At 44.1% G+C, this 27,581-nt stretch overlaps 1 pseudogene; it reads left to right on the forward strand.

Annotated features, from left to right (window-relative positions):
- Positions 1 to 27,581, forward strand: part of LOC132076541 (protein ecdysoneless homolog) — a 153,621-nt pseudogene that overhangs the window by 66,066 nt on the left and 59,974 nt on the right.

Below are 27,581 nucleotides of genomic sequence, written 5' to 3' on the forward strand. Positions count from 1 at the left end.
AGGCAGCAGTTTCCTCATTCTCACTCTGAGCTGGAGGAGCAGTCGGTGTCATGCTCAATTCTGAGCTGAGGGTTTGTTTGCTGTGTGAGGGAATATGTAAGGTGGTAGGAAAGAGTTGCTGAACTGACGTTGCCAGAAATAGCTGAGGCTGTTCTGACTCAGAGGCAAGGGCTGCACAAGCTGCAGCAACAGCTTTCCTCTCTGCCTTTAAGGCTTGTAACACCTCAGTGATAATTTCCCACACAATAGCATATTTAGAAGCATGTTTTGCCTCACTCCCGCCAGATGCAATGCAGTCCCACAACATCCACCCCACAGCTTCCCATGTCGAAATCTCAAAAGCAACCTGTGCTCCTGCTATGAGATTATGGTCTCAAGCCCAGTGCAATAGTCCCTTCAACTTGGAAGCATCATACTTTAGTTCTCTCTTCGAGAGGATATGTTGGAGGAGTTTCTGAACAGCTTCCCTTTTTATGTTCAGACCCCATCTCCTCCCCGGCCGCTCACTTTGATCAGGGTGAGATTCAAGTCGTCTGCGACTGGAGCTCCAGTAACCTTTTCCTCTCCCCGGGGCAGTGAGGATTCTTTCGACGGCTTCTCCGCTCCTCGAGGGTTGGCTCTGATCTTCTGCACAGCAGCCAAATTGCCGACCTTGAGTCCCTTTAGTGCTACAGCATTGGGCCTGCCCGCGTTCTCCACCAGAAATGCGGGGTGCAGAGGTTCAGGGACATCACACCATGACCAATATGATCCAGGGAAGCCAAATTCATTATCCCTAAAAAGTCTATATGTATAATACATCTCTACTGTCCATGCTAATACATGATTGGTTAATCATAGCTGTCCACGCATCTAAATTAGAATGCTGATTGGATCACCTAATTTTTCTCGTGTCTTGCTATGGTCATCCTGCCCACCCATGATTCACTTTTTTCTTACTTTGCCAAACTTGCTGACAAACTTGCTGAGTCCTGACGACTCTTCTTCTTGTATCTTTTTCAAAAATATACCAACCCCATTTCTGAATATGTCCATTATTCATTGTTTGTGAACGTGTCCATTGTCCATTAGTACAAGCAGGCTGGATTGTGCATTGGCTGAATATGGCCACTGTCTAGCAAGAACTCCTCAATCTGCAAAAAACTCTCAAGATATGAGGGTCAAGCATAGGGGAAGGGAAAGGAGTAGAGGGAGAGAAGGTTTTAAAACAATGAGGAAAATGCAGAAGGGATCACAAAAGCATTGAGACATGAGGGTAATCTAAATTCTACCCCTAATGACTCGAGACCCAGCTGTTTCTATTGCCATGAGAAGGGACACCTGTGGAAATTTTGCAGGAAAAGGAAGCAGGATAGAAAGAGGTTTCAGGAGGCGTAGGGGTGTCATGGGCTCTATTTCATGAGGACTGAAACACCATAAGAGCCCTGGATAAAATGAAGAAGTGGTCCTCACAAGGACAAGCACTTTGTGATCATTTTTTTAAATGTTATGGGTATATAGGAATATTTGAAATCAGAAAACAAATTACTCAGGGATGTTTCACATGTTAAAAAGTGAACAAAAAGTGTTGAGGACTCATCATTCTGGGGGCTGCTATATAGTATACAGGCCATTTAAAAGGATCCAGATCCATTTTGCCAAATTACCCAGAGTGGGCAGGTGGAAATATCTATTAATTTACCCACTTTCACTCAATGGGTAAAAGCATTCCCTGCAGCTCGGGCTCCAGCTCAAACAGTAGCCAAAATTTTGTTGAAGCCTATTATTCCAAGATTTGGATTACAATTTGAAATTATAAAGCCAAATAATTTGGGGTAAAAGTTTTTACAGGAATGAATGTATGTTTTGTGTAGTTTAGCCAAAGTAAGTGTGTGAGTGTTTGATATGTGTTATTTGTTTTGTTTATCAAAGTAATTGTGTTACAGCAGAGGGAAAATGTGCAATGTGTACCAAAGGCTGGCTAAAAAGTATAGTTTATGTCAACCAGAATTTTTTTTATACACACTACTGATTGTAAGCTTGTAACTACTTGCTTACACTTGTAACTTGAATGTGACTATTGTAAGGAGATGTTGTATAAACATTGCCACAGGGGTTATCCCCCATCAGGGTTGTGTCTGGAGCGTAAACACACTGATAAGTCATACAGTAGTGACCTCAGTTGGAACATACAAACAACTTGACTACAGATGAAAAACTTGGTAATTTTGTAAATGAAATTTTAACCTTTGCTCAAACACCAGCTTGCCATCAATTCTGGAATCATTGTGTTGAGTGACCCCACTGTATTTGGAGGCCAAACAACGTCATGAAGAACGAATTCAGCGTCTCCTGAGATACTGGGATCAGGGACTAATGCCAGCAGCAGAGGTCCAGAAAGAAACAGAGCACTGGACGTGTGCTGGGCATGGCCTAGGCTGTGCCCTGTGGGCTTCTATTGTCTGTACAGTTTAACTCATGGGGGGAGGTAACCAAAATAGAAGAAGGGGAAAATCAACTGCTTTGTTTAACCTGCTTAAATCGCTTGTGTGACCAGCCTACAATAGCATGCCCTTAAAAAGTGATTTTATAGGAACACCTTTAAGTAATAGAGATAGAACCTTTCACGCAGCTGTTCAATGAATAGAAAACAGAGACCAAGAAGTTTTAGCTGTAATGGCCTATGAACAGGCAAGAGAGCAAGTGTGCCATTCTGTGATAGACAGTTGTGTTATCACTGACAGCTGTTGGGGGGAAGGAAATCTGTGAGTCACACCATAGATTTGTTTCCGCTACAGACAGATGGGCATTGCAGGTGTGTTTACAGGTGGCAAAGATTATTTAGTAATTATCCCTAACATCAGAGTGTAAAGCAAACAGTCAGTTAGATCTTGTAAGAATTTTTTTTATTGTTTAACTTAATAATTTTATTATTTGTTTTATAGGAAAGAGTGTTAAAACATTTCCTGTGGTTGGCACATCTCCGAAGCCCTTTTTACTTAATTAAAAAGAGCTGTCAGTTAACCCAGGGAAAGCAATAGGACTGTGCCTCCAGACTGTAAGGATCCTGGGCCATCATCCTTGTACCCAGGTGGGCTACACAGAAATAGTATCCTGTGCTATAATCATTGTATTGAGGGGTGCACACAGCAATAGTATCCTGTGCTATAATCACTGTATCTGAGGGGTGCACACAGAAATAGTATCCTGTGCTATAATCATTGTATCCAAGGGGTAAGAGTGGAGATTGGCTCAGCAGAAATGGTACCAGCAATGAGGTTCCAGGACACAAACTCTGCTCCCGAGAAGACAATCTCAGCCCTTGGCTGCAGCCCAAGGGGCCTTGAGAGAGGTGGAGAGTCCAGACTCCTGAGGTACCTGCTCCTGACATGGATCCTGGCACCCTGTGCATCTGCAACCCCTGCAATAAATGCTGCCAACTCATAGGGGACAGTCCCAATGTTACAACCACACAAGTTTACAAACTTGACACAGAAATGGCCGAGCCTATTGGGGGGGATTTAATCTAGGATTGGGCCAATGGACGCCTTCATGCCCAGACGGCCCCACAGAGGGAGAATTCCTTTAGTTCCCAAAAAGAGCAGAGTGGGGAAATTCAGAGCAAAACCAGCAAGGTAAGAATAAAGGGAAAAATCCAAGGGTGTTATATAACCAATGAAGGCAGCAAGACAGCAACTGAGATTTGCCGACCTCAGGTAGAAATCTTTTTGTAGACTTAATGCAAAACATCACAATCGAGTTGAATTTATCAAGTCTGGATTTATGGGGGATCCGCAAATGGCTGAAAAATGGTCATGGAGGGGTTAAGATCTAGCTCTAGAACACTTTAAAAAAGGGGAATGCACCCAAATTTCTGAGGAAATAAAATGTCCTGAAGGGTGGACTTTAAGTCACCAGGTATTGGAACAATTTGTATAACTTGAGAAGGAAAGAACTATTCCAAAGAGGTGGGACATGCCCCCTGTGAATCTACCTTAATTGTAAATTCAGATAATAGAACTATGACCTGCTGGCCAAATAAAACCAATGGGTATTGGAGAACAACAAAGAGAAACGACTGCAAGTGGGACAGTCAAATTAATCTGTGCTGGTAGAATAGTTCTGCAGCTGGCCCTTACCATTCCATAGAAAATACAGATCCCAATTGGAATCAACCAGACAATATAAGTAGAACATGGAAGGCCCCTGATGGGCAATATTGGATTTGTGGACAGCGAGTGTGCAGTCAGTTACCCCGGAGATGGAAAGGGACCTGTAGGTTAGGAGTTATCCAACCCTCCTCCTGCACCCTGCCCTGGTCCAAGGGAAATCCACTGGAGAAAGCCCCACTTGATAAAGCCATGGGCAATAACAAGGCAAATCTAAACCTTTTGATAAGGGGCAACTATAAATGGAGTGAAAATGAATGGCACTCAGAAAGGATCATAAACATTTACGATCCAGCTGTTTGGGCTGTAAACAGATCTGGGGAATATAGAACTCGAAACTATATGTTAAATCAGTTGATAAGACTACAAAAGGTAATTGAGATCAGTTGGAACAAAAGAGCTACCCAGCAAAGCATGCACCTGCTACTAACAGTCTATCAGAGCAGATTGGCCTTGGACTATCTAATGGCTGAAAAAGGAGGAGTTTGTGAAAAGTATAACACATCTAAATGCTGTCTAAAACAATGGAAAAGTGTTGATCAAAGAAGCTAATTGTACCTGTTAAGAATTGGAACCCCTTTGGGGAAATCTGGTGGTTTATACTAGCTGGACTCATTATTGGAATTGTCGCCTAGACCAGTTTTTATATCCTGTGATATGTAAGTGAAAATACCACATATTAAATTTAATCAAAAAGAGAAATGAGGGAATGTGAAAACCTGGATTTTTGGGGATGTAGAAGATACTGAGATTCAGTCTTTTAATAGAAAGCATGAATCAATATGATCAAAAGAGAAAATGGGAGAAACTGTACTAAATGAATATGATTCCTGCTAACAATTGTAACTATATCGATATTTTAGAAAATATTTGTTTAAAAGTAATAGAGGAAAAAGAATGTATTAGTGTCATGAAACAGATGTTCTCAGATGTTCATGGAAAAATAGGATAGAGGATGGAGTATTTAGATAAGCAATATTCTAAAATAGATTAGGCCTTGTGAGGAACAAAACTGGGACAACTCCCAAAGCAGAATTGGTCTTGAGATGGACAAAATTGGCATGATTCCAGATATCTGTGAAATAATAAGGCTCATTTTTGGAATACAATGGTGGCTTCTATAACACAAGGCTTGGGGCACATGTGCAACCTGTGGGGTTATTCAAAGGACAGTGAGGAGGAGGAGAAGCCTTCATCAGAAACGACCCCCAAAAACCCAAAAGACCCCTCAGCAACAGGCGGATAATGCACTGTGCATTGCAGTGACTCAGATTTCAATAATCAAAAACAGGATTTACAGGAAATTATTTTTGAGTATGTGTTAGCGTACAGAATATAAGTTGTGTTTGGATCCTTTTGCCTTTTGTACATGAGGCAGGGTGAGAAAAACCCTCCCCGTACCCTGAGTGATTGGTTTTGCTTATGCTTTATCCAAACCACTGCCAAATTTATATCTGCTTTATTATATTTAATTGTATTATTTTATATAAAATTGCTGCTCAATTAAAATTGGTGCTAAATTCTAATTTTGTGGTTTATTAAATTAGACATATAGGGACCTCATTCATAACAGTGTAGTCACTTTTGTCTTATTCTCTGTGAGAGGACACAAAGTTGGCAAAGCTTTGGTTAGATTCTGCTCCTCCCTCCTCTCCCTGAAAAAGCCAAGTCTTAAAGTGCACTGTGTAGTGGTTTTGGTGCGGGTCAATCACTCATTGCCTGCTGCTGTGAGATAAGGTTAGGAGAAAGTTAAAGCAGGCTTAAAACTTTAAAAGGGTATAAAGAAAATTTTATAAATAGTAACTAAAAGAAAAAAGTTGCAAGAATTAAAGCAAACCTTTTAAAACATTTCTAAAACTTCTCCTCCTCTCACAACATTTTCTTTTACACTGACAATGTAAAGAAACAAAAGGAAAAATTTCCACTTAGTTTACTACCTCTAAAAAGTCTTTCTTCAGTTCATTTAGGGAGAGAAGTCCCTCTTGTTAATGTTATGGAGACATCTTCATGAGAGAAAAGGGTTTTCTCCTGTTTCCTAATTTGGTCACAAATAGCAGCTGCCTGGGGGAGATTTATTGCAAAGCTTGTGTAGTTTTCTACATCCTTCCTGCAGCTTGTTTATGAGTCATGTTGACCTATGGGGTATCGTTTTAAATATGAGCTGGTTAAAGGCAAAAGTTCTTTTATTTATTTCTAAAATCATCTTCATCCCTGGGAACAGAGATTTTCTCCTGGCAGTATGGGATTTCTCTTCTTCCTTTGAAGTTTGAGCAACTTCTCATAAAGTTTTTATGTTAGACTTCCTGAGGGCAGATTTTGACCTGTTTAGGATACTTACTCAGAAAGACCCCTGGGAAGCAGCCCTTAAAGGAATCCAGGAAAGGTGGACATGGTTCAAAACAGAGATCTTGATATCACAAGAACAGGCTGTCCCTGTGTGCCCACAAAGAAACTCAATGATGCAAACATCCAGCCTGGATGGAGAATGAGGGTCTGAAGGACCTTAGGAATAAAAGGAGGATGTATCAGCTTTGGAAGGAGGGTCAGGTTTCTCAGTAAGTATTTAAGGGGGCTGCTAGGGTATGTAGGGAAAGAATTAGGGAGGCCAAAGCTCAGTTTGAACTTTATTTGACAACTTTTGTATAGCATAGAAAAAACCCAACCTGTATTTACAAATATATTAATAGTAAAAGGAAGGGTAAGACCAGCTTTTGCTCTCTTTTGGATGCAGGAAGTACCTTAGTAACTGCAGATGAGGAGAAGGCAGAGGTGCTCAATGCCTTCTTTGCCTCAGCCTTTAGTGGGAACACAGCTTGTCCTCAGGACAAGTGTCCTCCTGGGCTGGTGGGCAGAGCATTACAGATACTTTAGCATCTGCTTACTTTAGTGTGGAGGCCTTTGTTGGATATCCATTTGAACCCTTCATCTCCCCGTAGTTTCATGCGTTATAGGGGAAAAGTGCCTTTTCTTCATAGCTTATAAGAGGATTTCAGCTTTAAAATCAAGTCATCTCCTCGTCCCTCCCATCTGGGACTCAACTTCCTCCTCACTGGCCATGATGTTTTCATGTTGTTCTTTTACACGTTTGTATCTTGTTCTTTTCTCTCACTCGAGTTAGTACTGAAGCACTGAAAGGGTTTGTGTGCTGCTTGGAGCCTGCAGGTGTTTGCCCTGACCCCGTTCCAGACCCGGAGCTGCGGCTGGGGAGCGGCTCCGATCTGATCAGCCCGGCCGGAGCTCAGCACCAGCAGCAGCAGCAGCACCAGCACCAGCAGCAGCAGCAGCAGCACCAGCAGCAGCACCAGCAGCACCAGCAGCACCAGCAGCACCAGCACCAGCACCAGCAGCACCAGCAGCAGCAGCAGCAGCAGCACCAGCACCAGCAGCACCAGCAGCAGCAGCAGCAGCAGCAGCAGCACCAGCACCAGCACCAGCACCAGCACCAGCACCAGCAGCAGCACCAGCACCAGCACCAACACCAGCACCAGCACCACCAGCACCAGCACTAGCAGCAGCACCAGCACCAGCAGCACCAGCACCAGCAGCACCAGCAGCACCAGCAGCACCAGCAGCACCAGCAGCACCAGCAGCACCAGCACCAGCAGCACCAGCAGCACCAGCAGCAGCAGCAGCAGCAGCACCAGCAGCACCAGCAGCACCAGCAGCAGCAGCAGCACCAGCACCAGCACCAGCAGCACCAGCACCAGCAGCACCAGCAGCACCAGCAGCACCAGCAGCAGCAGCAGCACCAGCACCAGCACCAGCAGCAGCACCAGCAGCAGCAGCACCAGCACCAGCAGCAGCGCTCGGGGCTGGGCTGGCTGGGACAGGGGCGGCTTCTCCTTGCCCTGCCCGATGGCTGCGGCCGCTTCTCTGCGGTAAAATCCCGATGCTGGCCTGGGGCTGCTCCCGGGGCTCGGCTGGGCCGGGCTGGGGCTGTAACAAGCAGTGAGATGAGAGCAAGGCCGGCTCCGTCCGGCCCGCAGCATCCCCCTCTCCCTGCCCGGCAGCGGGGCCGGGATGGGGAAGGGACCCAGCCCTGCCCGTGGCAGCGCCCGCCCGGCTGTGATACCTCATTCCTGGGCAGACGGGGAAGAGGAAATTCCTGGGTTCCTTTGATTTTAACAATTCCTTTCACAGAAGCATGTTCAGCTTCTTAGTGGTTCAACAGACTGTTAGTTAGACAGAAAGCTTCCCTATCAATTCCCTAAACTCTTCTCATGTCAAACTATGACTTACTGTAATGCTCTCTTGCCCTCATACAGATTAGTTTGTGAGAGTTGTTATGAGTAGAAAAGTTGCCCATATTTTAAAAAAGGTTGCAGAACTCACAGGTTGGGCCAGTTGCTGCCAGGGCGGCGTTCTAACTGTTTGTTGTGGATAGTTTCATGTCATTAATAGTTTTTCGTTAACTACCTGTTGTTGATGGTTGAGAATTCCCGTTTTTCCTGGCTGCTTCCGGGAGGATGGCACCCGGGATGGTGAAGAGGAGGAGACAACAGGGTTGGCATGCAAACCTAGAAAAACCCCTAAAAAACAACGAGTCAGCTGGGAATTGAGGGATTGAAGTGATGTCTAGATGTGAGAAACAGAATCCAGTATCCACTAAGATCCTTTTTACCCCTTACTCTAACCTAAAAGACGTTGGCTAGAAAGAGAACCCCAAATGTCACACCAAAAGAGCAGGAATCTCTTGGTGCTCTTGTGAGGACGGAAGTCCCAGCTCTGCCTGCAGCCCAGCAGACGCAGCCATGGCAGCGTGAGCGTGACCCGTCCGTTCTCCTCACCCAAGAGGAGTAATAATAAAGGCATTAAAAGGAGAAAGCTCTCCTGCCCTATTTATTTAATGAATCATTTTGAAAATATGACTCACAAAATACCTGAAATAGAGTGGAAAAAACCACTCTCTCTCCTGGTAAAATGTAAAAGTTTAATAAAGGAGTTTAATAGGAGACAAATACAACAAAGCAGGGATTACAGCCGGAACCACCCTTTATACAGCATTTCTATTGCATCTACCTGGTGGATATTTAAACTTTTTCCCAACACCTGCTAGTTTGGAAACACACTTAAACAGCATTTCTATTGCATCTGCCTGGTGCATATGTAAACTTTTCCCAAACTAGTTTACATGTCCCAAGAACTGTTTAGCATGGCTCCTCCTTGGGTCCTGCTTTTTAGAGCATGCACATTTCTTGGTTGTGGTTTTAGTCCATTTTATCATCACCTTCAGTTCTTGGGCCTGGGTCCACACTGCCTTCAGAAGATGAGTGCTGTGAGTTGGCATCATATATTCCTTGGATATTATCTCAACCAAGCAGGCATTTTAACACAAGCAGATCTAGATCAACTATTTCTAAGTTTTAGTTAGCAACAGAAACAGTAACTAAATGTTTGTAGCAAAGCCACTTTAACACCACACATATAGAATCCATTTAGTATTTGCCAAATGCCAATAATACTATAGTATATATCTATAACACAGTGTTCATCTTTTAACACTTTACTTGGAAATCATCATTTTCCAGTTGATTTTGATGTTGAAACCATTCATTGCAGCTATTCTCCATACAAAGAAACCTTTAGACATGTCTTACTGCCAGTAGAAGAGAATTTTCAGTAATTTCTGCAGTTTGCAGTAGGAGTCTTAATATTTGTGTGCTTCAGTAGTATTCATCCAGCCACACTTCATGTAAAAGTAGAATTCCCAAAAATCAAATGTTTCAAATTTGAAGTAAAATGTTTCTGTATTTTATGTTCTTTTGTGTGTCAGAGAAGATTTGGGCTTAAAAGATGAAAATCTGCCTCTGTTGAAAACAAAGAGAAATTTTACTTTTATGGAACCCTCATTTTACCTCAGATGTCTGTGATTCCTTATTGGTTTTGCCCCCTGAATGTGAATGCAATTTTCAGCACCAGCTGGGCTTTGTTGGAAATGGTATTGGGGGCCCACAAGAAAAGTTCCTCATTTCAGTGGCTGAGACCATGGTGAGGTTTTTAGCATTTCCTTCTCTCAGGTGGGATCTGATGGCCTGAGGTGGCCTTGTCTCCTCAGGGATTTCATGCCCTGAGGAAGCAAAGGCTGATGGAATGTGCTTGACCCTCTCCTGTCTAATGGGGAGGAGCAGCACCCAGCAGAGCTGGAATCACCTTCTCCATTCCTGATTTCTGCTGCCAACACATCACTGGGGTCCCTCAGGGTCCAGAAGTCACTTTTCCTTTTGGATGGATGGCCTGAAGGCACCCAGGGGCTGCAGGTTAGGACAGAAATCCCTTTGGCTTGGAAGGATCCTTCTACCTGAGAGCTGAATGGGCTGTGCCAACCCCAGAGCGAGAGGGACTCACAGCAACAGAATTAAAGGCTGGTGAGAGAACCCAAAGAAGAGACTGTAACATGCAGAGCAGGTGAGAGAGAACCAAGGAAGATTGAAGACATCTGAAAAGTGGAGCCAAGCTGCTGCCAGCTTAAAGATTGCTTAACTAACACTTTGGGCAGGGAGTTTGAACTGTATCAATTATTGATGTAATTGTCCTGTTTTAATAGATGAGAATCACAAGCATCTGTTGAGGGGAAGTACACAGGGAACTATCAGATGTATTGGGGCAGTTTCCTTAAGGACCAACAAGCAGAGTGAAACAAGAAATAGAGGACAAGACCAGGTTGGCCCCTGTGTTCATCACCAAGAAGATTCCATAGCCCTGCTGTGGGCAGCAATCCCATAGGCATGGCAAGGTGGGGGCAAGAAAGGCAGCCCAGACCTCTGTCACTGCTCAGCTGTCTTTTAATACAACAGGGACCAGAAGGCAAGAGTGAGTTGGCCTCTGTACTCACCACTAAGATTCCCCTGCTATGAGCAGAAGATGGGGTTAAAAAGCCAAACCAGACCTCTATGACCCCGTTTTGTCCATTCCAAATAAGTCTGTCTAAAGAAAACCTGAGATTTTTTCCTTCTGTTCCCACTGTCCTCATCCTCATAAACAGATTATAGTACGACTCATTAAAATTTTATTTGAGAGATTATCAGAATTGAAAATGGCAGTTAATTCTTCAAGCCAAATGAGTCAGGAAAAGATGGTTTTCTTTAATAGATGAATATTGTGGTGGTTGGCTCTCACAATTGAGAGACAGATATTAGGTGTATGTTTGGAGAAGTTTTGTAGATGTAGAGTGCCGTTACTATAATATATTCCGTCACAGACCCCCTTTCCCTCCCCTCACAGCAGCCTCAGTTCCCAGGGCATTTGGGGAGGGCTGGCTCATTGCCAGGAGGGGCCACAGGACAACACCTGAGCTCCAGTCAAGGTGTGAGGAAGTGATCTCCACCTGTGGAGGGCAGAGAAGGAGCTGACTGACAAAACTTTGGGAGGGGCTGAGGGTATAAAAGGCAGAGCATCCATTTTATAAATGAGCACACGGCTGCTAGTCCCAGAGACCACCAGCACTGTAATTTTTCCTTATTCAGTCTGTTGTATTTTTTTAAGGTTAAAAAAACCTTTAAGATTTTAAAAGTGAGGGTGGTTTCTCACTTCTTGTCAAGGACAGTCCAAAATTCTCAACTTCATGCCAGTTTGTGATGATTTCCAGGAGCCCAGGGCAATTTGGATTATCCAATCGAGCTTGTTGTAAAATGTTATAACTAACAAATATAGGTATTGGCTTTTGCATTTATGTATTAAGCCAATACCTATATTTGTTATTTTTGTTTTGCAAGTTAGTATTGATCACAAAAATCCTGATATAGCGCAATTTGTAATTACTGCTTTTGATACAGTATAACCTGTCAGTTTATCTATGCACCCTATAGCTTTTATAGATAGAGGCGTAATAGATACTATCTTAGATCATAGCTTAACAAAGACTAATATCGTGGAATGATTGTTTCATGTAACTAACTCAGAAAATGGTGTAAAATTTCCCACACTCAGGGATTTTCTTATCAGAAAAACAAGATAACAGAAACCAGAGCATGGAAAAAAAAAAGACTCCATTGACCCTCGTTATCAGGGAGCAAAAATACAAGAAGATAAAACCACAAGAAAACATAAAATATATTAGTTTAAGGTACAAGATGGCCTGAAGAGAAGTCAAAAGTTAAAAACAAACAAAACAACACAACATGGAAATTGAAAGTTAAGTTTAAATTCTTAAAAACTCTTAAAAATGTGCACACAGCTCACATATGTAACAGTACATAGAAAACATACATTAAGTTAACCCTTTGCAAGCAGACAAGTATCCCAGGGCAGGACTTTAACCCTTAATTAACTTGTATGAAAAGTGTAAATAGTGAGCCATGTTTCTCACGTGTATTGAGGGCAATGCACTCACTGCAGGCAGCATCGGTGCCAGGATGGATTGCAGAGACTTTTCCTTTGCAGCCCCGGCCCAGCGCGGGCACTGGGGATGAAGAGGCACTGAGGTGACCCTGAGAGGAAGTGCAAGGCACAGGGCGCAGCTGAGGAAGGACAGCGCTGTGCTGGGCTCAGAGGTGAAGCTGGCACTGCCCAGCGTGGAGAAGGTCCTTTGTGCAGCCCCTGTTACAGGGGAGCTTGGGCCTTGCTGCAGACATACGGCTGCTCATTGGAACAGTTCTCACTCTTCAATCTCTCATCAGCCAGGTACACACACTCAGAACTGCCGAGGACAGGAACCCTGCAGGGAGGAGCAGAGCCAGAGCTGGTTTCTCGGTGCCTTAGGTTGGAAACCACGATTTTTATTACCATCTATTAAAAGGAAGAGCAGATATCTTCTGTTAACTGGGCAATTTTCTTTATCTCCTCTACAATCAATCCTCCCTCCAGCAGATATATTCTGTTAATGGCCAAGTGAAGGTCACTGCATGGCTGATAAAATTCTATCATCCCACTGTGAGATGCTCTGCCCAGGGAGTGGAGCCAAGCATTCCAACCTGGATATAGCATGATGTTTGGAACACCATAGCAGCCTTTGCCCACTGGATTCCCAGAGGAAGACCAGGCCCATCTACACCACAACTGGACCTTCCGAGGAAAACTCCAACCTTCTACAGGATCACTGATCCAACACAACCACACCTGTCACTGCAGGAGAGCTGCAGCCACCACTGAATGGGACTGCTACCACCACCCTGACCCACAGAGTGTCAGGGCATGTTCTGACACAGTCAGTAGGGGGTTTTTTTGTTTCTATGATTACATTTGTGTATTTAGTTCTCCTAGTCAAGAAGTGTTATTCCTACTCTCACATCTTTGCCTGAGAGCCTTTTAAGCTCAAAAACATAATAATTCAGAGGGAGGGGGTTTACGTTTTCCATTTCAGGAAAGGCTCCCGCCTTTCTTAACAGACACCTATCTTGCCAAACCAAGACACCAGGGGAAGCCCTTGTGCCCCTGTGCCCCCAGGCCCTGCCCGGCTCCCCGGCACTCACCGGGAGCTGTAGCTGCTGCCGTCCCCCCAGTGCAGGCGCTCGCCCCGTCTGCGCAGCCCGAGCCAGAAATCGCCGTTCCCATGGAGGCGGAAGAGCAAATCCTGCCCAGGAGAGAGGAGTGGGAGCTGCCCCGGCCCCTCGGGGGGACACGTGCCCGGGGCTGCCCCCGCACGCCGGGGCTCCTTCCCTGCAAGGCCCCGGCCCAGGGCTGCAGCCCCGGCCCTGCGAGCACCGAGCCCGGCCCAGGAGCGCCCCCAGGCTGCCCTCAGCCACCCCACAGCGCCCGCAGCCCCTCACGCACCATGGCCTCCTCATCCTGGGCAATGGCCAGGGAGGCATTGAGCTCGGAGCACCGTTCCTGACCCTGATCCCACGTGCTGTAAACCCGTGAGAAGTAGTAGCAGACCCCCTTGTACCCAACCCAGCCATGGGGACAGCCCAGAACACACTGTGGAGTCGCAGGTGTGACTGGAACCTGTGGTGCTGCAGGGGGGAAAGCAGAAGCACTGAGGATTCCCCTGTGCAGGGAGCAGGGAGCCCGCTCTGCCCCGAGGGGCTGGGCCCAGGCTGCTGCCCCTCCCTTACCTGCCGGCACAGCCAAGGCTGCCCCCAAAGCCAGCACCAGCACCAGGAGCAGCAGAATCAGCACCGCCGTGCCCACGGGATGGCACCTGAACCGTTCACCTGGAGCAGGAAAGAGCTGCTGGCTGCCAGAAGCAGAGCCGGCCCCGCAATCTGCTCAGCCCATGGCCAGGGAGCAGAGCAGGGAGCCCTGAGGCAGTGTGGGCCTCCCTCAGCTGGCAGCCAGAGAGCCAAGAGCCTGGCCACAGGCAGGGACACAGCTGTGGGCACAGGCAGGGACACAGCTGTGGGCACAGGCTGCAGCAGGAGAACTGCACAGCCTTGGGGGCAGCTGGGGCTCTTGCTTCCAGCCACGGATGGGGCCCAGCAGAGCACGAGGCCTCTTCCAGACATCGGGAAACAGCCACACACCTGCCAGTCCTGGCCTTGGGAGGGGACACGGGTCCCTGCCTAGAGGCCACAGGGGTGGCCCTGTACTCACCCAGGAATCTTCTGAGGTTCCCTCTCTGTTCATTGCCCATTGCTGCTGTGCCCTGGGGAGCGAGGGGTTCCCTCACACTCCCATCCCAGGTGCAGAATCCATTCTCCACAGCTGCACTCACTGCACGCTCACAAGTGGCATCCCCCTGCTTATGCCAAGAGGCTTCTTGGGCCCCAGGCAAGTGTGGAACCGCAGCTGCTGGTCCCTCCTGCAGATGCTGGGGCTCTTTCTCAGCTCCACGACTGGCACAGGATTCACTCTCCTCCAGCTCACAGCCAGAATCACTGTTTGTGGAAGAAACAGTCTTTTGCCTCAGCGACATCAGGAGTGCTGCTGGCAGATCCTTTGGGAGCTCGGCCTCGGGAACAGCTTTGCAGCCGCGCTGATGGCACCCTGAAAGGGACACGGTGAGAGGTCGCTGCTGGTGCCGGCCGTGCGGGGGCTCAGGAGGGCGGTGGCAGCTGTGGCTGCGCTGTCGCCGCTGCCCAGAGGTGCGGCAGCAGGTGCGGAGACAAGCGCAGCCTCCGGGAGCTCTGCGGTGGCCGCAGCCGCGGCCCCTGTGGCTCTGCAGCCGCTGCAGCCCAGCTCCGTGCCGGGCCGGGCGCTGAGAGCGCCTGCGAGCTGCCGGCTGCTGCTGGCCCGGGGCAGCTGCGGCTCGGAGTCCGCCTGCCGAGGGGCGAGAAGCAGCAGCCCCGGGCTGCTCACCATTGTGCCCCGCATGATTCCCTGCCCCGGCGCCTCGGAGCCCGGGCACACCGAGCGCCGGCACGGCCACTGCGGCTCCTGCCTGGGCACAGGGAGCCGCTCCCGGCACAGAGCGCAGCGCCGAGAAGCCTCGGCCCCGGAGCAGCCAGGATGCGCCGCTTTGTGCCCGCACTCGGCGCCTGCAGCGCTTTGGGCTCTGAGGCACTGGGTTCAAGTCCATGCCGTGCCAGCCCCGAGCCGGGCACGGACACTTCCCGCCCGAGCAGCGGCCCCGAGCCCGCCCTCAGCACCGAGCGGGGCACACCCGATCGCGGGTCCCACCTGGGCTGGAGCCGCCCCCGAGCTCCGGGTGCCGCCGCCGCTCCGGTCCCGGTCAGAGCCGCCGCTCCCGGCCGCTGCCGCCGCAGGGCGAAGCCGATCTGGGTGTGGGAGGATTTTGGCCCTTTTGAGCAAACAGCGCCCGGGGGAGGAACGAGGGGCGGGGAGGAGAGGAGGCGAGCGAGGGAGCCTGGTCTGGGGTCACACCCAAGAAAACGCGTTTGGCAGGGAGCCCGAGCAGCTGGAACGCACACTGGGTTGTGATAAATACAAAGAGATGATGTGCAGGGAGCCCGAGCAGACAAGAGGAACCCTGTCGGCGAGCAAAGCACTCATGGAGTCTTTCCAGGGCGCACAAATCAAAGCTTGTCAGTCAGCCCTCCAGGGATGGAACTTTGTCCGTAATTGTTTGCAAATGGAGCTGTGCTGGTTGGAGGCCTCCTGTGGCACAGTGATCACGAAATTACAGTGTACTCGACATTTGGTGATATCAGGAGGAACATCAATATAATTTTTACATTGGACTTCCTGCGGTCAGACTTGGGCCTGTTTAGGAGACTTATTCAGAAAGTTCCTTGGGAAGCAGCCCTTAAAAACAAAGGAGTCCAGGAATGGTGGGCATGCTTCAAAACAGATCTTGAGGGCACAGGAACAGACTGTCTCTGTGTACCAAAATATTGAGTCAGCAAGGAAAGCATACGGCCTGGATGAGCAATGAGGTCTTGTAGGAACTTAAAAATTAAAGGAGGATGTATGATCTTTGGAAGGAGGGTCAGATCTCTCAGGAAGTATTTAAGGAGGCTTGCTAGGGAATGTATGAAAAAAATTAGGGAGGCCCAAACTCAGTTTGAACTTAAATTGACAGCTTTTGTAAAGGATAATAAAGATATGTTTACAAATATATTAATGGTAAAAGGAAGGGTAGGACCAGTTTTTGGTTTTTTTTAGATGCATGAGGGAACTTAGTAACTGCAGATGAGGAGAAGGCAGAGGTCCTCAATGCCTTCTTTGCCTCAGTCTCTAGTGGGAAATATTTTTAAAAGGAATATTTTTCAATATTTTTATTGGTGGCATGGATGAGGAAATTGAATCTTTCATTAGGAAATATGCAGAGGACTCTGAGCTGGGAGCTGTGTCCATCTGTGAGAAGGCAGGAGGGCTCTGCAGAGAGACCTGGAACTGTTGGATGGATGCGTAGAGTCCAAGGAGATGAAGTTTAATAAATCCAAGTGCCGAGTGCTGCATTTTGGCCACAATAACCCCTGCCATGCTCTGGGCTGGGGACGGTGTGGCTGGGCAGTGCCCAGGCTGAAAGGGACCTGGGGGTGCTGGTGACAGCCGGCTGAACGTGAGCCAGCAGTGTGTCCTGGTGGCCAGGAAGGCCAAGGGCTCCTGGCCTGGATCAGGAATGGTGTGGCCAGCAGGAGCAGGGAGGTCTATTAAACATTGACCAAAATACAACAAAAGGACTACATAAGAGTGAAAAACACCAATCACCTGTTTTTTAAAATGTTGAAAGTTTAATAGTAATAAAATGGTTAGAAAAATAGTAATATAATTAGAGTGATAATAATTTGGACAATTTGGACTAGGACAATATGAGACAATAGAAACAAAGTGTTACAGACAGTTCAGATACCTCTTTCTGGGCAAAATAAGCCCAGAAAAGAACCCATGTTAACAGAGGATTAACCCTTAAAAGCAACAGCCTGTTGCATATTCATACACCTCATCCATGGTGCATAAATTCCATTCAAACTCAGGATTCTGTCTGGGCAGTGTCAGCTTCTTCCTCTGAATCCTGATGGTGTCTTCAGGGCTGAGTGAGGCAGGAAGAACTCAATAATGGAGCAATAAATTCTCTGTCTCTGAAAGATTTGGGTGTCCTGTGGCTGCTATCTCGGTGTGAGTCCTTTTCTAAGAAAAAAGTATCTTACATGGCATAGTTTCTATTTTAACATTATGTTAGAACTTAAAACTATATTTAACACACTACTTAAGACAATGCAGCATTACTTTCTAACATAATATATATGTTCATTTATATATTTGTGAAAAGCCAATCATAAAATGCACAATTTTCACATTAAATGTGTTATGTTGGAAAGTTATGCTGTATTAGTCTCTTTTAAGTAGTGTGGCAAATATAGTTTTTAGGCTACAGCATAATATTAAAATAGAAACTATGTGATGTAAGATACTTTCTGTAACTAGCTCAAGGAATGGATAAGATAATCAAGAAATTCATCACATAGAGATAACAGCAAGAACACACCAAGATCCCAAGAGAAGAACTCTTGCCTCCTAATTGGGAAAGCTCAGATGAGGGGAAGAGTTGAAATTAAGCAGAAACCCCCTTAGTTTGAAAGGAATTTGATTCTTGTATGAGATTTATGAATATGCAATAGGCTGTTGCTTTTAAGGGTTAATCCTTTGTTAGCAAGGTGTGCTTTTGTGCCAGAATGCAAAAGCACTCGGACGTCCGTAATTCTTTGCTTTTTTCTTGTCTTTTATTGTCCTAACTTTGATTGTCCAAATTCTTATTGTCCTAATTTTTATTACGATTTTCATTGTTACTAAACTTCTAAAGTTTTAACACAAGTGAATGGTGTTTGTCACAACTACACTATCACTTCTAACACCCATCACCTGTATTTTTACCTCACGTGGCCCTGTTTCAGTGCATCTTTCATAATTCTAATTCTCTAAAGTGCCTGTTATTTTGCATGGCCATATTTTGAAATTTATTGAAACAACCTCTCTCTCACCAATGTCACCTCTGTTCCGTGGCCCTCCTAAGTCAGCAGCCTTGTCTCAGTGATTGCAAACAGATGTTCAAGGCTGTGTGATCTTTGTCAGGTTTTGAGAATTCTCTACAAATCCATTTCGCACATCTTTCTTTTTTGGACTGTAAAAATTTTTTTGATGGTCTTATGTATTATTTGTGTATACAGTGAAGTATATAGGGTACTATTACTTATACTGTTATTATAATAATTAATATTTGGAAATTTATTTTGTAACTTTTATTTAGTTAAGGTATAAAGTACTTTTTTCTTTAATAGATTGTTTAATTAGGATTTATTGTTTGTTTTTATTTAATTTATTAAATTTTTCATTTTTTGAAGGTGTTTGTGGATGGGCAGAGTGGTTAGATAAGGTTATGTAATATAATCTTTTAAAATTTTTATAATTATGTTCCTGTACTAATAAGGGAAAATTGATGGTGGTTTTGTTTTGTACCAGGTATGTTTAGTAGTACTAATATTTGTTATATTATTAATAATAATGGAAGTAGTATTGATTTTTAAAATTTAATTAATACTCTGGTTTAATTGATTTAATGTTACAGTTGAGGTGAGTTGAGGTAAAAACAAATTTCATCTAACTTGTTTTGTAGGGTTTTAGGGGTAAAAGTGTTATTATAGGGGTTTTTTATAATGATGATTTTTTTATGGTAGTTTGGATTTTCTTTTAATATTAGGTGTTATTATAGTGAGTTGCTTGTTATATGGGCTATTTTATATTTTGAGGGAATGTTTTTCTAGGTTTTATTTTTATAAATGAGTTAATATTTTTGGTAATTTCTGTGGAAATTTGTTAAGATTAATAGTTTTATTTTTAGGGGGTACAGGAGTGTCCTGGGGTGACTTTATGACACTCATATCCCCATTTGTCTGTTCAGCCCAGAAATAAGTTCTGCACATTTAAGGCAGGTTCTGAGAGCGAAGGGGCAGAGAAGAAGGCACAGGTTGTTATCACAAACTGCACTCACTCTGCACATTGTGCTCCTGGAGCTCTCGGCAGAACAGAGGGCGGGGCAGAGCTCTGCTTTGCTTTAGTTAATTTTTACCTTGCTGAGGCAAAGTTCCCTGGAATGTGGGTTTTCCTTTTTCTCTGTTTCTGTTTAACCTGCTCTGGACTGAACATCAGAATAGCACCAGAGGGACTGATAAGAGACTGATAAGGGACTGATAAGGGACTGAGTGAGCCAAGATACAGCACAATAAGGGAACTTTCTGAGTTTGTCATCTCGTCGAACAATGAGAGGTTCTGCTGTTTAATATTGTTCTGTTTTTGTGCTGGAGAATGCTTTGCTGGTTAAATTAACAGTTTTTTTCACTTTTATCCAAGGAAATCTTTTTCCCTAAGCAGCTGGGGGTGGGGGAGCATGAATTTGCTCCCTAGATCCTTTATAGAAGGATCATCTCGAGTGGGAAATGGGAAAAGAAAATCTGGGAATGCTGTAATTAGTGGAGAAAAACTAGAAGGAAAGGAATCTGGTCCCCTTAGCCCATCCTGGGCTTGCATTATTCTGTGTGTTGCTATTAAAGGATTGGGAAGGGATCATTTACACAGACTTGAAATATGCTTTTGGAGTAGTACACACTTCTAGAAAAATTTGGAAAGAAAGGGAACATTCAAGGAGAAGGATTAATACACCAGGGATTGGTTATCTTCACTGTGCTTGTTATGATACCCTTGGCCAAAAACATAAAACTGCATGGAACAAAGTTAAGAAATAGGAAGGGAACAAGCAATGCAGAAACAAGTGATGATACAACAAGCAGTGCAAGAGCAAACAATGAGAAAACAAAGTGTGCAAAAACAAAATCAAAATAACTCAGAGCCCTGTGACAATCACTTTATGTAGGTCAGGGACAAGAGGGACCCTGTGTTAGTGGCACATTCATGTGTAAGTGCTGCCTGTCACAATGGCAGCAGCTTCACAGGTGTGTGTGTTAAAAATAGAAGAATGTGCTGGGTAGGGAAAAATTAAGGATTCAATGGACAAGGTCCTTATCCTTATAGCGATCAAAGTTGACCTCGATAGGAAAAATTTCCTTGTTTTGAGAAAGATGAAAATGGAAACGAACCAAATATAGATATAAGAAGTGTAGCATTAAAGGAGAAAATAGAAGAAAAACAAAAGGAAACAAAAATTGATATAAAAAAAAGATCACAGGAAAAGAATTAGAGGAACTGAATGAGTTGTACAAACAGTTAAAACAGCAGTAAAATATGAGGCTATCTTGATAATCTCCCCTAACTGGCTGACAGTGAAGCAAAAATCTTCCTTGAGGGAAAACAGCAGCGTAATTGTGACTTTTTGCAAAGCAGAAACACAGAATAAAACACCATACATTTTGCTTAGCAGAGTTAGCAGCCATAAAGAAATTAGGGGAAAACCTGGAAGGGGGGCAATAGATTCTCCCTGATGGTAGGACTAAAACCCTTAGCCAGACAGACATTGACAGACTCACTGAGGAAAAAGAGCACTTTGTCATCATTTACTAAAATTGTATGGGTATATAGGAATATTTGAAATCAGAAAACAAATTACTCACGGGGCATCTCACATGTTAAAAAGTGAACCAAAAGGTGTGGAAGACTCATCCCCCTGGGGGCTGCTATATAGTATACAGGCCATTTAAAAGGATCCAGATTAATTTTACCAAATTACCCAGAGTGGGCAGGTGGAAATATCTATTCATTATTAATTGACTCAGTGGATAAAGGCCATTCCTGCAGCTCAGGCTACAGCTAAAACAGTAGCCAAAATTTTGTTGAAGCCTATTATTCCAAGATTTGGATTACAATTTCAAGTGATAAAAGCAAATAATTGGGGTAAAATTTTTTATAGTAATGAATGTATATTTTATGTAGTTTGGCCAAACTATGTGTGTGAGTGTTTGATATGTGTTATTTGTTTTTTTTTATCAAAGTAATTGTGTTACAGCAAAGGAAAAATGTGCAATGTGTACCAAAGGCTGGCTGAAAAGTATAGTTTATGTCCACTAGAAATTTTTATACAAGCTACTAATTGTAGGCATTGGATGTAACTATTGTAAGGAGAGGTGGTATCAGCATTGTCACTGTGGTTACCCAACATCAGGGTTGGTCCAGAGTGTGAACACACTGATACAGTAGTGAGCTCAGCTGGAACATACAAACAGCTGAACTACAGATGGAAAACCTGATAATTTCATAAAATTTTAACCTTTGCTCAAACACCAGCTTGCCATCAGTTCTGGAATTATTGGGTTGAGTAACCCCACTATGTTTGGAGACCAAACAACATCACAAAGAATGAATTCAGCATTTCCTGAGACTCTGGGATCAGGGACTGGTGCCAGCAACAGAGGTCCAGAAAGAAACAGAGCACTGGACGTGTGCTGGGCATGGCCCAGGCTGTGCCCTGTGGGCTTCTATTGTCTGTACAGTTTAACTCGTGGGGAAAGGGAACCAAAATAGAAGAAGGGGAAAATCAACTGCTTTGTTTAACCTGCTTAAATCACTTGTGTGACCAGCTTACAATAGCATGAATTTTCAGTGATTTTGTAGGAACACTTTTAAGTGATAGAGATAGAACTTTTCATGCAGCTGTTCAATTAATAGAAGACAGAGACCAACGAGTTTTAGCTGTCACAGTCTATGAAGAGGCAAGAGAGCAAGTGTGCCATTGTGTAACAGATAATTGTGTTATCACCAAGAACTGTGGAGGGGCAGGAAATTTATGAGTCACACCATAGATTTGCTTCTGCTACAGATAGATGGACATTGCAGGTGTGTTTACTGGTGGAAAAGATTATTTAGTAATTATTCCCAATATCAGAGTAAAAAGCAACCAGTAAGTTAGATCTTATAACAATTTTTTTTTATTGCTTAACGAAATCATTTTAGTATTTGTTTTATAGAAAAGAGTGTTCAAACATTTCCTGCACTTGGCACATCTCCAAAGTCCCTTTTATTAATTAAAAAAAGAACTGTCAATTAACCCATGGAAAGCGATGGGACAGTGCCTCCAGACTGTAAGGATCCTGTGCTATCATCCTTGCACCCAGGTGGGCTACACAGAAATAGTATCCTGTGCTACAATCATTGTATTGAGGGGTGCACACAGAAATAGTATCCTGTGCTACAATCATTGTATTGAGGGGTGCACACAGAAATAGTATCCTGTGCTATAATCACTGTATCTGAGGGGCGCACACAGAAATAGTATCCTGTGTTATAGTCACTGTATCCAAGGGGTAAGAGTGGAGATTGGCTCAGCAGAAATGGTACCAGCAATGAGGTTCCAGCACACAAACTCTGCTCCCGAGAAGACAATCTCAGCCCTTGGCTGCAGCCCAAGGGGCCGTGAGAGAGGTGGAGAGTCCAGACTCCTGAGGTACCTGCTCCTGACATGGATCCTGGTACCCTGTGCATCTGCAACCCCTGCAATAAATGCTGCCAACTCCTGTGGGACAGCCACAATTCAATGACTGTTTTGCAGTACATCACTCTGTGGATGCTGAATGTTACAACCAGACAAGTTTACAAACTTGCCACAGGAATGGCCGAGCCTATTGGGGGGGGAGTTAATCTAGGATTGGGCCGATGGATGCCCAGACTGCCCCACAGAGGGAGAATTCCTTTGTTTCCCAAAAAGAGAAGAGTGGGGAAATTCAGAACAAAACCAGCAAGGTAAGAATAAAGGGAAAAATCCAAGGGTGTTGTATAACCAATGAAGGCAGCAAGACAGCAACTGGGATTTGCCAACTTCAGGTAGAAATGTTTTTGTAGATTTAATGTAAAAAAAAATCACAATCGAATTGGATTTATCACGGTTGGATTTCTGAGGGAACTCAAATGGCTGAAAGATGGCCATGGAGGGGTGAAGGTCTAGCTCCAGAACACTTTTAAAAATGGAAATGCACCCAAATTTCTGAGAAAATAAAATTGCCTGAAGGGTGGACTTTAAGTCACCAGGGAATTGGAGCAGTTTGTATAACTTGAGAAAGAAAGAACTATACCAAGAACTATACCAAAGAGGTGGGACATGCCCCCTGTGAATCTACCTTAATTGTATATTCAGATAATAGAACTATGACCTGGTGGCCAAACAAAACCCATGGGTATTGGAGAACAACAAAGAGAAACGATTGCAAGTGGGACAGTCAAATTAATCTGTGCTGGTATAATAGTTCTGTAGCTGGCCCTTACCATTCCATAGAAAATATGGATCCCTATTGGAATCAACCAGACAATATAAGTAGAACATGGAAGGCCCCTGATGGGCTATATTGCATTTGTGGACAGCGAGTGTGCAGTCAGTTACCCCGCAGATGGAAAGGGACCTGTAGGTTAGGAGTTATCCAACCCTCCTCCTGCACCCTGCCCTGGTCCAAGGGAAATCCACTGGAGAAAGCCCCACTTGATAAAGCCATGGGCAATAACAAGGCAAACCTAAACCTTTTGATAAGGGGCAGCTATAAATGGAGTGAAAATGAATGGCACTCAGAAAGAAACATAAACATTTATGATCCAGCTGTTTGGGCTCAAAACAGATGTGGGGAATAGACAGCTCCACACTATACATTAAATTGCTTGATAAGACTGCAAAAGATAATTGAGGTCAGTTGGAACAAAACAGCTACCCAACAAAGCATGCACCTGCTAGTAACAGTCTATCAGCAGATTGGCCTTGGGCTATCTAATGGCTGAAAAAGGAGGAGTTTGTGAAAAACATAACACATCTAAATGTTATCTAAAAATAAATGGCAATGGAAAAGCGTTGATCAAAAGAAGCTAATTGTACCAGTTAAAAATTGGAACCCCTCTAGGGGGAAATCTGGTGGTTTATACCAGCTGGACTCATTATTGGAATTGTTGCCTAGACTCATTTTATCTCCTGTGTTATGTACCTGAAAATACCACATATTAAATTTAATCAAAAAGAGAAATGAGGGAATGTGAAAACCTGGATTTTTGGGGATGTAGAAGATACTGAGATTCAGTCTTTTAATAGAAAGCATGAATTAATATGATCAAAACTTATAATGGGAGAAATTGTGCTAAATGGATATGATTCGTGCTAACAATTGTACCTATATCGATATTTTAGAAAATATTTTTTAAAAAGTAATAGAGGAAAAGGATATGTAATTAGTGTCATGAAACAGATGTTCTCAGATGTTCATGAGAAAGTAGGATACAGGATGGAGTATTGAAATTAACAATATCCTGTAACAGAATTGGTCTTGGGATGAGCAAAGTTGGGATGATTCCAAGTATGGAATCTGAAATACCAGTCTTATCTATGAAATAATAAGGCCTACTTGGAACATAATGCTGACTTATATAACACAAAGCTTAATGCACATGCCCAAGCTGTAAGGTTATTCAGAGGGCAGTGAGGAAGACAGTGAGCCTTCATCTGAAAAGACCCCCAAAAGGCCAAAAGACCCGTCAGCAACAGGCAGAGCATGCATTGTGCAGTGCAGTGACACAGATTTAAAGAATCAAAAACAGGACGGGATTCACAGGAAATTACAAGTATGTGTTAGCATACAGTATATAAGTTGTGTTTGGATCCTTTTGCCTTTTGTACGTGAGGCAGGGTGAGAAAAACCCTCCCCGTACCCTGAGTGATTGGTTTTGCTTATGCTTTATCCAAACCACTGCCAAAATATTTTATATCTGCTTGATTATATTTGATTGTAATATTTTATATAAAATTTCTGCTCAATTAAAATTGGTGCTAAATTCTAATTTTGTGGTTGATTAAATTAGACATATAGGGACCTCATTCATAACAGTGTAGTCACTTTTGTTTTATTCTCTGTGAGAGGACACAAAGTTGGCAGAGTTTTGGTTAGATTCTGCTCCTCCCTCCTCTCCCTGAAAAATCCAAGTCTTACAGTGCCCTGTGTAGTGGTTTTGGTGCTGATCAATCACTCGTGCACTCATTTCCTGCTGTGAGATAGGGTTAGGACAAAGTTAAAGCAGGTTTAAAATTTCAAAAGGGTATAAAGAAACTTTTATTAATAGCAACAAAAAGAAAAAAAGTAGCAAGAATTAAAGCAAAACTTTTAGAACACTTCTAAAATTTTTCCTCCCACAACGTTTTCTTTTACACTGACAATGTAAAGAAACAAAATCAAACATTTCCACTTAGTTTACTTCCTCTAAAATAGTCTTTCTTCAGTTCATTTAGGGAGAGAAGTCCCTCTTGGTAATGTTATGGAGACATCTCCATGAGAGGAAAGAGTTTTCTCCTGGTTCCTAATTTGGTCACAAATCCCAGCTGCCCAGGAGAAATTTATCATGAAACTTCTGTCATTTTCTACATCCTTCCTAGAGATCACTGGGCTCTCTCATGGTCCAGAAGTCACTTTTCCTTTTGGATGGACGGCCTGAAGGCACCCAGGGGCTGCAGGCTGGGACTGCTTCAGAAATCCCTTTGGCTTGCAAGGATCCTTCTACCTGAGAGCTGAATGGGCTGTGCCAACCCCAGAGCGAGAGGGACTCACAGCAACAGAATTAAAGGCTGGTGAGAGAACCCAAAGAATAGACTGTAACATGCAGAGCAGGTGAGAGAGAACCAAAGATTGAAGATGTCTGAAAAGTGGAGTCAAGTTTCCACCAGCTTGAAGGTTGTTTAACTAACACTTTGGGCAGGGAGTTTGAACTTTATCGTTTATTGCTGTAGTTGTCCTGTTTTAATAGATGAGAATCACAAGCATCTCTTGAGGGGAAGTACACAGGGAACCATCAGAGGTGTTGGGGCAGTTCCCTTAAGGACCAACAAGCAGAGTGAAACAAGAAATAGAGGGCAAGACCAGGTTGGCCCCTGTGTTCAGCACTGAGAAGATTCCATAGCCCTGCTGTGGGCAGCAATCCCATAGGCATGGCAAGGTGGGGGCAAGAAAGGCACCCCAGACCTCTGTCATTGCTCAGCTGTCTTTTAATACAGCAGGAACCAGAAGGCAAGAGTGAGCTGGCCTCTGTACTCACCACTAAGATGCACCTGCTGTGAGTAGCAGCCCCATGGGCACGGTAGATGGGAGTAAAAAAGGCACATCAGACCTTTGTGATTCCATTTTGTCCTTTCCAAATAAGTGTGGCAAAGAAAAGCTGAGATTTTTTTCCTTCTCTTCCCACTCTTCTTGCCCACATCAACAAATGCTAGTAGAAGTCATTAATTTTTTTTTCTTGTGAAGAGTTGATTATCTGGATTGAAAATGAGAGTTAATTGTTTGGGACAAAAGCTCATAGAAATGGAAAAGTGTGGTTTGTTATAGATGAATGATGTGATAGTTGGCTCTCACAAGTAAGAGACAGATATTATGTGTATGTGAGGAGAAGTTTTGTAGATGAATAGTGCTGTTACTGCAATATGTCCCCCCTATTCCCCTTTCCCTCCCCCTCACAGCAGCCTCAGTTCCCAGGGCATTTGGGGAGGGCCGGCTCATTGCCAGGAGGGGCCACAGGACAACACCTGAGCTCCAGTCAAGGTGTGAGGAAGTGATCTCTACCTGTGGAGGGCAGAGGAGGAGCTGACTGACAAAACTTTGGGAGGGGCTGAGGGTACAAAAGGCAGAGTATCCGTTACGTAAACAAATACGTGACAGAGATCCCCAGTGCTGTAATTTTTCCTTATTCAGTCTGTTGGTGTATATTTTGTTAAGGTTTAATGAACCTCTAAAAATTTAAAAGTGAGGGTCCTTTCTCACATCTTCCAAGGATAGTCCAGAAGTGTCACCTTCAGGCCAGTTTGTGATGATTTCCAAGAGCTCAGGTGATTTGGATTTCCCAACTAAGTTTGTTGTAGCATGTTATAAATTATAAATATATGTACTGGCTTTTGCATTTATGTATTAACATTTGTTTTGCAAGCTATTACTGATCACAAAAACCCTGATATAGTACAATTTGTAATTACTGCATTTGATATGGTATAATCTGTCAGTTTATGTATACACCCTAGAGCTTTAATAAATAGAAGTGTCATAGATACTATCTTAGGCCATAGTACAATAGAGACTGGGATATCTTGGAATGATTGTTTCATGTAACTAACTCAGAAAATGGTGTCAAATACTTAAGTGATTATCCACATTCAAGGACTTCCTTATCAGAAAGACAAGATAACAGAAACAAGAGCATGGAAAA

Source organism: Ammospiza nelsoni, chromosome 8, assembly GCF_027579445.1.
Source record: "Ammospiza nelsoni isolate bAmmNel1 chromosome 8, bAmmNel1.pri, whole genome shotgun sequence".
Taxonomy (NCBI): domain Eukaryota; kingdom Metazoa; phylum Chordata; class Aves; order Passeriformes; family Passerellidae; genus Ammospiza; species Ammospiza nelsoni.